Source organism: Paralichthys olivaceus, chromosome 20 (assembly GCF_024713975.1).
Source record: "Paralichthys olivaceus isolate ysfri-2021 chromosome 20, ASM2471397v2, whole genome shotgun sequence".
NCBI lineage: Eukaryota > Metazoa > Chordata > Actinopteri > Pleuronectiformes > Paralichthyidae > Paralichthys > Paralichthys olivaceus.
In genome coordinates, this window is record NC_091112.1 from 15,071,514 (window position 1) to 15,084,344 (window position 12,831).

Below are 12,831 nucleotides of genomic sequence, written 5' to 3' on the forward strand. Positions count from 1 at the left end.
AGATAATTACAGCAGGAGGAAAAGATTTGCAAAGCAGTGCATCAAAAGGAACGTAATTAAGAATCAACAACACAAAAATACTAAACGCACAACACTTTTGACTGGACAATTAAGTCACACTCATCCATATGCATCACATCCACAGCTGCCATGTCAATCACAGAATGCCAATATAACTCTACTGTAGAAAAAGCTGGTGCATGTCAATCAGCCCTGTAACAATATCTAACATCACTGCTGTGATATATGTAAAAGTAGAAAAAACTGAAGGAATACTATGAACGTTAGTGAAGCTAAAGATGATAAACTACGTTGATGTCAATAATATTTTCTTTGTTTAAATAGAGATATGTGAGAACATTGTTACCGTTTGCTTGAACCATAGTCTGGAATGCAGTGGTTTCTTTGGACTATGTCTAATTCGTTTTCTCCGATGACGATTTAGAAAATTCAAAGTCTTAAGCCTGGAATCAGTCTGACCAATCAAAAACATTTGAGATAATATTATTAAAACGAAAAAAAAGGCAAAGGTACAAGATTGGGTTTTTGAGAGTGAAAGAAATATGCTTCCCATAAACCATTTCGAATTATCCCTGTCACATTTACCTGCGCTCTGATTAAATTAAACCTTGTTGTTAAAATACTGTTGCAGTATATTGTAATTTGTGTTTTACATGCAAGTGTATAGTGTTACAGTATGTATATTGTATAGTAGCGTAGTAACACTGAACGATCCGATCAACAGCCGACAGGATTTTTGTGCTGTAGTAAACATTTGTGAGATGTTGTCATCAACCGGAACTTGTAGCAGGTACATAACTGTGGCAGGTACTCTTCACCTACACACTCGAGGGAGATCTACTTCCCACAACACTCCAACACACCGACACAGGTTACCTCTGAGGCCCCATCGCTAAACTGGGATGTTAACAACATGAAACTCGAGCGTGGATCAGATTAGTTTGTTATTTTTCACTATGTGCCATGCTTTTCCAAACATTAAAAAAAAAATTATGCTTCTGAAAAGTGATGGGAACAAAATCAGCCTCTTCAAAAACTAGTAGGGACGTGTCCCTGATGTAAATGACGTCTATGGAGGCAGCTCTAACTACAAAGAATGATCCGTGGAAAATTTCCTGGAGGTGAGTGACCCTGAAATGACAAAGTCTTCATTCAGTCCTGTTCACGATGGAGGAGCTTGAACAAGAGAAGAGAGAGATCACAGGGTGAGAAAATGAAACAGTGAAAGTGAAGGGCAGCTCTTTGATTCACCTCCCTCTCTTTATCTCTCTCTCATCCGCTCCCTCCTTTTCTTGCTTGTATTCCCTCGCTCTCTTTTACTTTGCCAGTTCAAAGCGGATCCGAAGAACCCTCCCTCACCCGTGTCTGTCTGGGTTTGTTTGATCTCTCTTGCACGAGCACACACACACACACACACACACACACACACACACACACACACACACACACACACACACACACACACACACACACACACACACACACACACACCCTTAAACACATGCCCGAATATCCACCAACTCAAAGGGATTCGACCAGTACACGCACACACATACAGGCTTACAAAGACGAGCACATGGTGCATAATTCATAGACAACTGTAAACAGAGGTCATTACATTATTCATAGTGTGATGTGTTATGTTATGTAAGGCTCTCTAGCCGTCTTCCTCTCTGTCCTTTTTGTGTGCATATATTGTTTTACGTCTCCATGTGTCGGCCCGTGTGTCCCCACTGTTGCACATAAAGCTGCACCACAACGTGGGCCTTGAAAAGCGTGCAGCGAATGCAGCGTGCCGTGCATTAATGTGCCGAGCACGTGGACCCCAGTCTCTTGCCCGGTTATGATGCAATGTGTATTTGTGTGTCTGCAGATCCATTAAACAGGAAGTTGTCCTCATAATTAATTTCCTGTCTTAACGTCAGGAAGATGGATGAGGACGATTTGGTGTAACGGAGACAAATGCAAGAATGCAGATCACAGATTTGGGTTTTTTCTTTTGTGAAATTGCCTTCAGAGAATGGATCAATGCGGAGATGGGACTTTTTCAACTGACAAACAAAAAGTAATTTTCTAAATGTACACATCAATGTCATTATCAATCGATAACAAGCACACGCTATGTATGTTGAAATCATGCAAATACAAAAATGATACTTATTTTCTATGTGTGACGTCGTGAGCCATCATCTGATGCTTTGAATAGAACTATTGCGTAACATGTGACATGTGTGACCATATGAACACTGTGACATCATGTGTTCACACAGTACAGATGACTCTGTGCGACGTGTGCGTCATCTTGCCTACATGTAAATCTCATGTGTGTACACTGATTAACCCCAACAAGTAGACTTATTAATTCACATTCACATCTTGTTAACCGAGAGAAATTAAACACAATGCATTTCTGTTCATTACCTGACATGCCAACACGCACACAGACACGAATATGGGCACAAAAAAAACGCTGTGTTCTTTAATGGCTGTGGTGGTTAATAGACAACTCGACACACCTGACACAGACACACACCTGAGACATGGCAGCTGATGGCGTGTGGCGACCCAACAGACCTTCGGCCAAGATGGGACTCTGTAAACATTAACCCAGTGCACGGATTCTTTTCACTACACAACGTCACTATGCAAGGGGACACTTCCCCGTCAGTTCTGAACTGACACCATACCACAGCGTGTGAGCTGACTGGAGGGGATGAACAACAGACCGCGTCGTGGTTCACTGGCCTGCTAGTGAATGTGGAGGAGCTAGCAATGAGAATAGACCTAGCATCAATAGGAGCGGGCCACGTAGAGTTCAATTCATTTTGTAATAAGCATGTAAACAAAAAAAAAAAGTAATCATGAATTGCTAATGCCAATTTTGCGAGAAAACTGTTGCGTCCTACATATTATTAGATATAATAGAGCTGTCACCACAAATTCTGTACAGTGGAACTGTAGATTCTAGAGCCCTCTAGAGAGGCACGACTCCGCTCCATTCATCTATGCAGGTTTAAGTACGAGCTCAGTGGATGAGCTGAGTCGTGTTCACACCTGACTTGATATTATGCATTTTATTTAATTGTGCTGGAGATGTGAATGTAAAAATCAGCTCAGACGTACACAATCTTAACTCCACAGTGTATGAAAGTGGTGGAATTTTCCACCACAGGGAGCCTGTTTATCGCGTAGACTGTAAATAACAAGACACGCAAGATAGCAGCGTTCATATCTGGGATATTTTTTGCTTAATTTCTAGACAGTGGGAGGAAGAGCACTTTTATTAATAGAAAACAACACGTGCAATCTGATGAAACACTGCTTGAATGCCAAGCAAACTGCTTTTACCCACACAAAATACAGACACTGCCCTCCAGAGGACACACTTCTACCTCTTTGCTCTTCGTCCCTCTTCCTCTACTCTCTCCCTCTGTTTGTCCTCTTATACATGCAGTCATGTGGAGCTGCTCTGTTGTGTAGGCAGAGCTGCAGAGACTCACGTCTTCCCTTTCCTTTTTTTAGTCCTCCATCCATCTCTCCATGTCATGTGGTGCTGAGCTGGCCTCCTCGTTGCTCTCAGCCCGCTGCAGGACACTACATTTGTTCAGGGTTTGCGCTTTGACTTTCATGTTTGTGTGTGCATATATATGTTAGTGCGTATTGTGCGTGTGCACGTGCATGTGTGCGTGCATGTGTGTGTTGTTCGCCTCATCACCACACCACCCTCCGTCCCTGTCTTTCTCTGTCGGTCTGACTTTGCAGATATCTTGAAGGTTACAGGTACTGTACTTTGTGAACACCTTGTTTTCATATCAACACTCCCACAGGATTATGTGACACAAGTAATCACACATAGCAACACAAAATATCTCATAAGAACTGGATTATCTGTCATATTGTGAGTGTGTGCATGCTTATGAGTGCGCATATAAATTGACTGCTCGCTTCCCTCAGACAGATATTTTACAATCATAGCATTTCAACTGTGAAAAACATGTCGGGCCTGTCAATCATTGGATCTCTCCACATGCTGAATTAGTGTGTGGGGGGCTGGAGTAACTGTGTGCAAAGAGCTGGAGGGTGCTGCAAGGCTGCAAAGGTTAGATGCTAGACATTTCAACCTATTTGCAAAGGATCTACAGAGCCCATCATGCATTCCGAGGCAAAGAAGCACATCATCAGCTAACTTTTGTAGATTCTGTGGGCAAATGTTTGCATTGGCTGTCTTACTGTATTATTATTACTGTATCGGAGGAGGCAACACCAGCCACACTTGACATCAGAGATACTGTACGTTAAACTAACAGTCAGTTCTCAGGCCTATTTCTTGTGAAATGTAAGGTTTGAAAATACAAACGATAAAGCATAACTCTTGTTCAATAAGCTAACCAGTAAACTAGCTCTACCATACAACCATAAGACCAGAAGTAACCATATTTGGATGAACAGGGGGTGGAGCCTGACTGAAAGCTTGAGTACACACACCTACACCTGTGGCCTGCACCCAGTGGATGATCCTCACTGCCAATCACCATCCATGCCCCATAAACTTTTAAAGAAAATATTTACTGACGCATAGATCAAGTGAGAAGAAGGGTCATTTTCTCATTGACTTCAATAGAGTCGCTCTCCGCTGGTCATTGGAGAGAACACAGGTTTCAGGCGCTTCGGCAGTGGCCTCACTGTCCAGACTTGAGTGCATCTTCACTTTATTTGGAGTATGTGTACTTTACTTTAACATCCTCTGTACTGATAATCAACTGGTGAAGATAGTAAAACAAATCTGTTATGTATGTTGGGTTAAAATGTGTGAGTAGGTAAAATAATGCATTATATCAGTTGTATACTTTATTTTTGTTACTCAGCTGTCAGCTCCATCAAAGGTGACAAAGATTTGAAGGCTATAAAAGGTTAAAACAATTGAAAGTGAGGCACTGCAGTTTAACCAGCAGGGGGCCTTACAAAATGGGATTTACTGACCATTTGGCAGCTATCTTAGGTTTATGGATCGCTCACAGCCCTCCAGATGTCCTGACCTCTGAAATGTGATTATACACCCATCATCCATCTACGAGAGGTGAGTCATGTCTAACATTTTTAACATCCACCAACCAAAAGCCCTAAACGTCAAAGAAACACCTTTGGCATTAGTTTGAATTGCTGTTAATTTGGTAGAGGCTACCACTTCTACCATATCCCGAACTAGCCCGGACACAAAAAATCTGAGACGTTAGACATTAAACCAGCCAACCCCCAAATATGAAAGTAACTGAGCATTCTAATCCCTTATCAAACTGGTTTCATTAACAGAGATTTAAATCAATGCAAGGGCTAACGTTAGCTTAACTGGCCAACTAGGTGACAAAGTGTTGTTATTTCTAGCCAGCAAAGGCAGAGGGGATGGAAAACTTGAGAGCAACTGTATCAAAGGGATGCTTAGTGATTTGCGTACATGTGTACATTTAATATCTGACCTTTGGTAATTGGTCTCATATTGATTATGGAAATCTGTGTTTTCTGAGAGGAAATGCCAGGGATCTGTAGTAAGTACTCATACAAATGCATGTATAATTTGCAAACTGACTGTGTCTCTGCTTGTGATGCCCACATCTCAGCCTCTCTGTTATTGCAGGTCCATCTGTGTGTGTCAGAGTCCACTTGTGGTCTTTATCATGCGAGTGCAGCAGGGGAGGCACCTCGATTGGCGGGGCTGCAGCCGGTCAGCGTCCTCTGAGGAGATTCCCAGTCGTCCGGCGGCCAGTCGATAATTGGGGCAAGCCCCGTCTGCACGACCGAGGTCATATGCTGCTTCATGTGTCCGAGAAAATGAGACTGGGGAGAAAGGGACGGGGAAAAGAAGGGAGGAAATAATTGAGTCATTAGTTTGACTGAGCATGATGAACACGAGGCAGGGAGAGAGACATAAATAATGAATCAGTGAGAGAAAAACACAAAGGGGTAAGTCGAGGTTGTCCATGATGAGGCGATGCTGAGAATAAAAAATGCTTATGGTTACCATGGCAACCAGATATTGACATAATCTTCTGTAAAAGCAGATAAGCTCAGACGACAAAGTAAGTGATGTTTCTTGGCCGCCTTGTTTCATGTGGAATTCAGACAGGCAGTGTGTATGTACAAGATTTTGCATTTGTCATGGGAAGAAGTGACGTGACAAATGATACAAAGATGGAGAAACGCTGAGGAGTGGAGGGAGGAGACAAAAGAAAGAGTAGGAGTGGAATTTCTTTTCCTCCTCAAGATCCACTGTAAATGAATGGGCGAAAGAAGAAGGAGGCAGAGTGGAAGAAGACGGACTAGACGTGGGGGGAGGTGGAGGAGAAGAAAGAAGGAGGGTTCACAATCCATCTTCCAGCACCTGACACCAGATCGATAGTCGCTGAACCACGGCAAAGCGCCCACATCTCTCTGCATCTCTCGCTCTTTCCTGCTCACTCTCAAGCTCGATATCTCAGACTCATTCATCTCCCCCCGCTATCTTCATCTCTTCCCTTGTGTCTGTACCTGTGACCTCCCTCACATTGTTCCTCCCAAACAGACAGACAGGCTGCTATCACTCCTCTTACATGGGTTTTTGAAGGCTGAAGCCAGTGTCAGTATTTGCGCTGAAGCTCTGCATAGCTGGTTCTTTTGTTACAAATCTGAACATTTTAATGTTACAGACTCAGAGTTTTTATTGTTTCTGTGAATGAAAGAGGTTCGGAAACGGCACAGGATACACTTGACAGCCAAACCTTTGCATTCTGACCTTTCCACTTTCATAACACTAGTGGGGGACATCAGTACTTTGTGAAATCATTTTTATGAAAGGAGTTAAAACAGCTTCATGTTAATCCTAAATGCCAGAGCTCTACACTTCCATGACCTATTTTTCAGCTGAGGTAAAAAGATTCTGAAAGTATAGTCTCTACTGACAGCTGCTGAAAATCCAGACAACACAAACAAACAAAACTCCATTTTCAACCCATATTTGAGTCCAAAAATAAAGATGTTGTGAAGCCTGTGCACTAATTCATCTTGGTAGTCATGGCTGCTGCTTACAGCTCACTGGGAGGTGCAAATAACATCTTATTATAAAGTGGAATTAAATGAGAAATGCATTTTATTTTCCACTGTAGCCAATATTACTGTTAGCAAGCTCGCTAACACGCAACATTAGCAGGAGCGTCTTTGTGTTGATTTGTCATCAGTGACACACTGGAGCTAGTGAATGATTTCAGACACAGACCATATATTAGTGAAAATGAAAGTATGAAAAAAAATTACATAAATACCACCAGCTGCTGCTTCAGGGGTGTTTGACATCATACCTATATAATTACCAGCTGGATAGAGACACAGTGGATACCTGTGATTTGTGTGATTGTCTGCGCAGTAATCTATCACAGCATATGTTTGCATGTCCCGACTGAATGATAGATATATAGAGAGGAAGGAGGACAGCAAATGAGACAGCGCGCTGATAAAGTATAAGGCCACGAGGCAATAGGCCAAGAGGTCTTATGTCATTTCATAAACATGCAGATGCTCCATCAAATTCAATTAACAGCTTATCCCTCACCAAATGACATGCTGGGCTTAGCCAGGACAAAATGACATCAGGGAATATGTACAGTAAGGTTTTTTTTAAATGGAAATCCCCATAATGTTTTCACTCATCTCAGATTGACGCAGTCTCCCACTTTGTGCCACTCACACTCACTCAGCCCATTATACAATGGACTGGTAAAGGAATTACCCACACACACACACAAACCTGCTAACCTAATGGAAGATAATCAGTCAATAATCAGCATCTGAGAAAATATATTTAGGCTGATGAATCTAATTTTAGTTCCATCAATCAATCTGAAATCAATGTGATGTCAGAATGGTCATCATGGGTCCTATATGTTCCCTCTTGGCGTATTTTCTCTAGAAATGTCTCCATCTGCCTGAATGTTAATCTATGATGTCACTCTGACTCTCCCTATTAACTAGACACAGTGCCCCTGATAGTATGTTTGGTGGCTCTTAAGCCTGAACCTGTTGGAATACCAAATATGGATGTGACATGAATTCCATATGAGTTTATATTTTGTATATTGTACACTATTTTTCTTTTATGATATGTGTATTTTATGTATTGCTGATACATCAGGTGATTTGCTCAAAATGGATTGTGGGTTTTTAAGATGCCGACTGTTCTTAATCACGTCTGGAGAGGAGCCACATGCTCAAAACGTCACTGGCAAATAAATCCTTTAGGTGTTTTTTAAAATGTTTTGTCCCATTTTTTTAATATCAAACTCTGAAGGAGATCATCTCACAAAGCTTTTTTCTACTTCTGAATTAGAAAGTCAATAATTGTCAGTGATTTGGGATTTTTTTCAGTTTATTGGTCATTGTATAAATAAAAATGGAAATAATAAAAATGAAATTGGAATCTGTGACACATATTTATATGAATTGACTGACTGGCCTCTTTTATTTGACAACTGGGGATCATTCAAAAACCTATTTAAAAGTAAGTGGAGACATGATGTTAGATTAATGCTGAGTCATTGATAGTAAACATGAGAAATGATGTGTGGATTCTCTCAGCACTGATGCTGCGCAATGAGACTTTAAGTGATCGGACATATTCTCCCCCCTGGTTTCTATCAATGGAAATCAATAATATGTGTTTGTCTGCAAATTGAGGAAGCAACAGATCAGTGGAGTTACTCTTCATTCTGTGCCACATGAAGACAAGTTTATGCGCGTGTATCCACGATCTATAAATGTGGCCTGATACAGTCTACAGTTAATAGATTAGAAAATCAGAGGCAAAGATCAGAGGGGCTCATCCGTCTGTGAGCAGCTCAGATGAAGGAGGGCTGGGGGATGAGAGCAGCAGCGACTGACGGTGGTTTTCTGTCTGTCTAGGGAAGAGATGTCAGCAGTCTGATTCTTCCCTTGGAGAATTCCTACAACTAGGAGGGCATGTCCTCTTTTCTTTTTTTTGTATGAGTTTCCTGCCTCCAGAGAATGAAAAGAAAAATCAATTTCTAATCCTACTGGAGATGTGGGAGGAAAAAACTACATTTCATGAGGTCAAAAAATATTTACAGATCTAAAGGGTGCTGTTGGAAAAGAAAAGGACAATGCTCTACTTAACAATTAAGCCCGAAGAGATGTTTACAATGAAGAATAATGACTGTTAGTGTCACTTTGTTCCTTTCACAGATCCACATTTATCTTTAATTTGTTTTGTTTTACCTGTTACCACCAGCAAATAATTTCATTTTTGAGGTTGGTGCATGGTTAAATGACAAAAGGTTTAATTTGTAAAGTTAAAAACGGTGGACATCAGAGACAGTAGATGGGGGCTGGAGACTCAAGATCGGTGCATCAATGTCACCTTGACCCCCCCAAGCGTCATGTCTAAGATCCTGAAGAAAAGACCTGTCTGTCTCTGTGGAGAAGAAGAGAAAGAACGAGCGGCACAGATGCATCACTCGTCTGCACTGTAACTATAGAATCAAAGTGCACTAAAGAAGATAATGGGTTCACATATATGCCATGTACACATTATTTCCAGAAATACAGGTATAAGGGCTTTCTCATCAGGGAAGTGATTGTAAGGCGTGCCAACTGTGTTTTGTTTTCATGTCGCTTCATTTATTGGTCTCTAGGTCACATTTCACTTTTACATGAGTCATGAAAAGCAAACAACACAAGCACAAGTAGACACACCCGTGCATGCTCGTGTCTCCTGCCTGTATCATGCTCACATTTAGTGAATAATGTATGAGTTGTCTGCTGGTGTGTTTCTCAGACAGATGCTCTCTTCTGTCACTTATCCAGCACTCCAACACCTACCCACCCCCCATCACACACATCCACACACACACACACACATGTACACACACATCCTGGATGTGTCCAGAGGTCACACAAGGGCACAGTGAAGACGGCACGGTTGAGACGCTGTCCCATTTACTCCAAACATTAGCCTGGCTGCTTTAACAGCACAATGACTCACATTCATGCTTCATAAAAGCTGAGGGCAGGAGGAGCGGTTTTATTAAGTGGATACTGCTCACACAAAGCAGACGAGAGAATGAGAGAGAGAGAGAGAGAGAGAGAGACGCCATCACGACACCAACCAGGCTCTCCTTTTAAGTCGGCATCAGTGAAACTTATCAGCGCTCGGGAAATCAAGATGAGAGGCTTTGGGAGGCAAGAAATGTGCAGGCGGTGAGCACAGCTGTGTAATTTCCTCTCCTGACTCTCAGAGGCTCTACCTATCAACGCCATTGATCTAGTGTGTGTGTGTGTGTGTGGGGGGGGGGGATCTACCTCTCACTGTCTCTGGTTTGTCTGGGAAGTGAACGCAAAGACGGAGAGTGGGGGTGGCAGGGGAAGGAGAAGCGGAGGAGGTGACACGGAGGACAAAATGAAAAGGACAGCGAGGAAATGTGAAGATAAACACCAGACTTGAAAAATGGCACAGAGCTGCAGATGGGGGGCGCTGCACGCATGGTGGGGAGGGGTTACGATGTAAAACTCTTCTTCTACCTGGGCCTCGTTCCTCTCCCTCCAGCCGCCATGACTTACCCTGTGGCGAGAACATTATGAATGATACCCTACTCTCCGAGGACCACAATGCATTTCAGGGCAATTTATTCCTGAGCGCAGGGGCGCAGGGGTCTAACAGCCAACATGCAGTAAAGCGGCTGATGAACCGGGGGTCTCAGTGTCCCATTAGGTGTGCACCCTCCCCACTTACGGCACATTAGCACAAGCAAGTGTAGCTGACAAAAATAAGGGGCTAATTCACACACTCACTCACTGTATTGCCCTCTAGTTCCCCCCCCTGCCATCCCCGTATCATAACAGATTAGCCATATTAGCAACGCCTGCAAAGGATATTACAGTGATTTCCACAGTTAGGGTCGATGTCCGGGAGGTAATTAGAGCAAAAGCATTTTATATTCAAGCTGCAAACCAGACAGGCAGGCTAAAAATAATACTTCCTCGGTGACATCACTCAGACACACTCACTTGGTTAGTGCCATATACCGAGTGGAGCTTCCTCATGAATTAGCTGATGCTAAATGATGTCTGTCTGTCGTGAGAAAACAGCTGCCTGCTGCTGAGGATGAGGCCAGTGAGAGACTGAACCAGAACAATGAGCACATAGACAGGATGAAGGGATGAAGGGATGAAGGAAACTGCAGAGTTGGATAGTAATTCTCTGTTGTTTTGTGACACCATTCTACAGGTGACAAAAAAATGCCTAAGTATACATAAATGTGGAAATAAATGAACAACTAAATGCATTAATAAATAAAAAAATTAAGAAAGCTTGCTATAAAAAAGGCTATATCTGTTTTTCTTCATTTAATTATTATTTCTAGTTATTTATCTATTTATTTGTAGATTTCTACATTTATTTATATATTTATCTTTATTTCTACATTTAATTATTTATTTCTACATTTATTTTTACATTTCTGTATGTCTACATTTATCTTTTTATTTATCTATGCATGCATTCATTCATTTATTTTTGTATTTGTACATGTTTTTATTGATTTACACATTTCTACATTTATTCATATATTTATTTGTACATTTATTTGTACAGTATTTGTTTGTTTGTATATTGCAACTTTTTTTATTTCTACATTTCCACATTTATTTATATATTTCTGTATTTCTACATTTACTGATTTATTTCTGCATGTATTCATTCATTTATTTGTACATTTCTATTTTTATTTATTTTTATATTTATTAGTACATTTCTACATGTATTTGTTTATTTCTTTGTCCATATGCTAATTACACAGGGGGCTGTCTAAAGCCTGGTTATAGTGTTGTGATCATCATATTACTTCTGTCTAGGCCAGTTCACAGGAGCTTTGCTTTCAGCTCAGTATGATCAGCTTAGCTAAACAAAAGTTGCTGATGCTCCTTTAGACTGATTTAGCCCCGCCTACCTATTAACATATGGACACAAATACAGAAATAAATCTATAAATGTAGAAATTAATGAATGATTAGAAATACAGGAATTGCCTTTTTCACCACAAACTGTATTCATGATTGAATTTGTTTATATATTTAATTATGACGCTCTGCATCTATTTATTGTAACAGTTTGTCTTCCATACCTTTCACATTACACATTATTTGATCATTTGTCAAAAATTTGATTAGTTCAGCTTTAACAGTAAAATGCTGTGTAAAACTGCTGCTGCTCCACTTTCAATGTTTTTAAATGTTTGAGCGTAGTGCGCTCCTGGCCTCTCTCCAATCAGTGAGGTCACAGCGGGTGTTTTGTCTTTGTGTGCTGATGGAAAGAACCTGCTGTGACATCTTTTACTCTGAGATTTATTTTACATATCCTTTTTTCCGTGTTTGTAGTTAGTTTCAAAAGTAGAATACAATCACTTCGCATGTGATTTTCAGCCGCCTGAGGGACGCTGCGTGGACGCCTGCATGGCCAATGTTGGCACGGCAATCAATCAGATGGGTGTGAAAAATCATTGCGATATGTTATTATTAGAACAATAAATCCAATTATTCACTCCATTACGCCTCACTCACACACACACACACACACACACACACACACACACACACACACACACACACACACACACACACACACACACACACACACACACACACACACACACACAGAGGAGTCTCTTTAAAGCTGCCACTGTGTCTCAATGTACATGGTGTTGTTTGCATAGCAGAAATGAGATCATTCATGAAGCACCCCGAGGTCACATTTCCTCAAGAGGAGGGCAACAG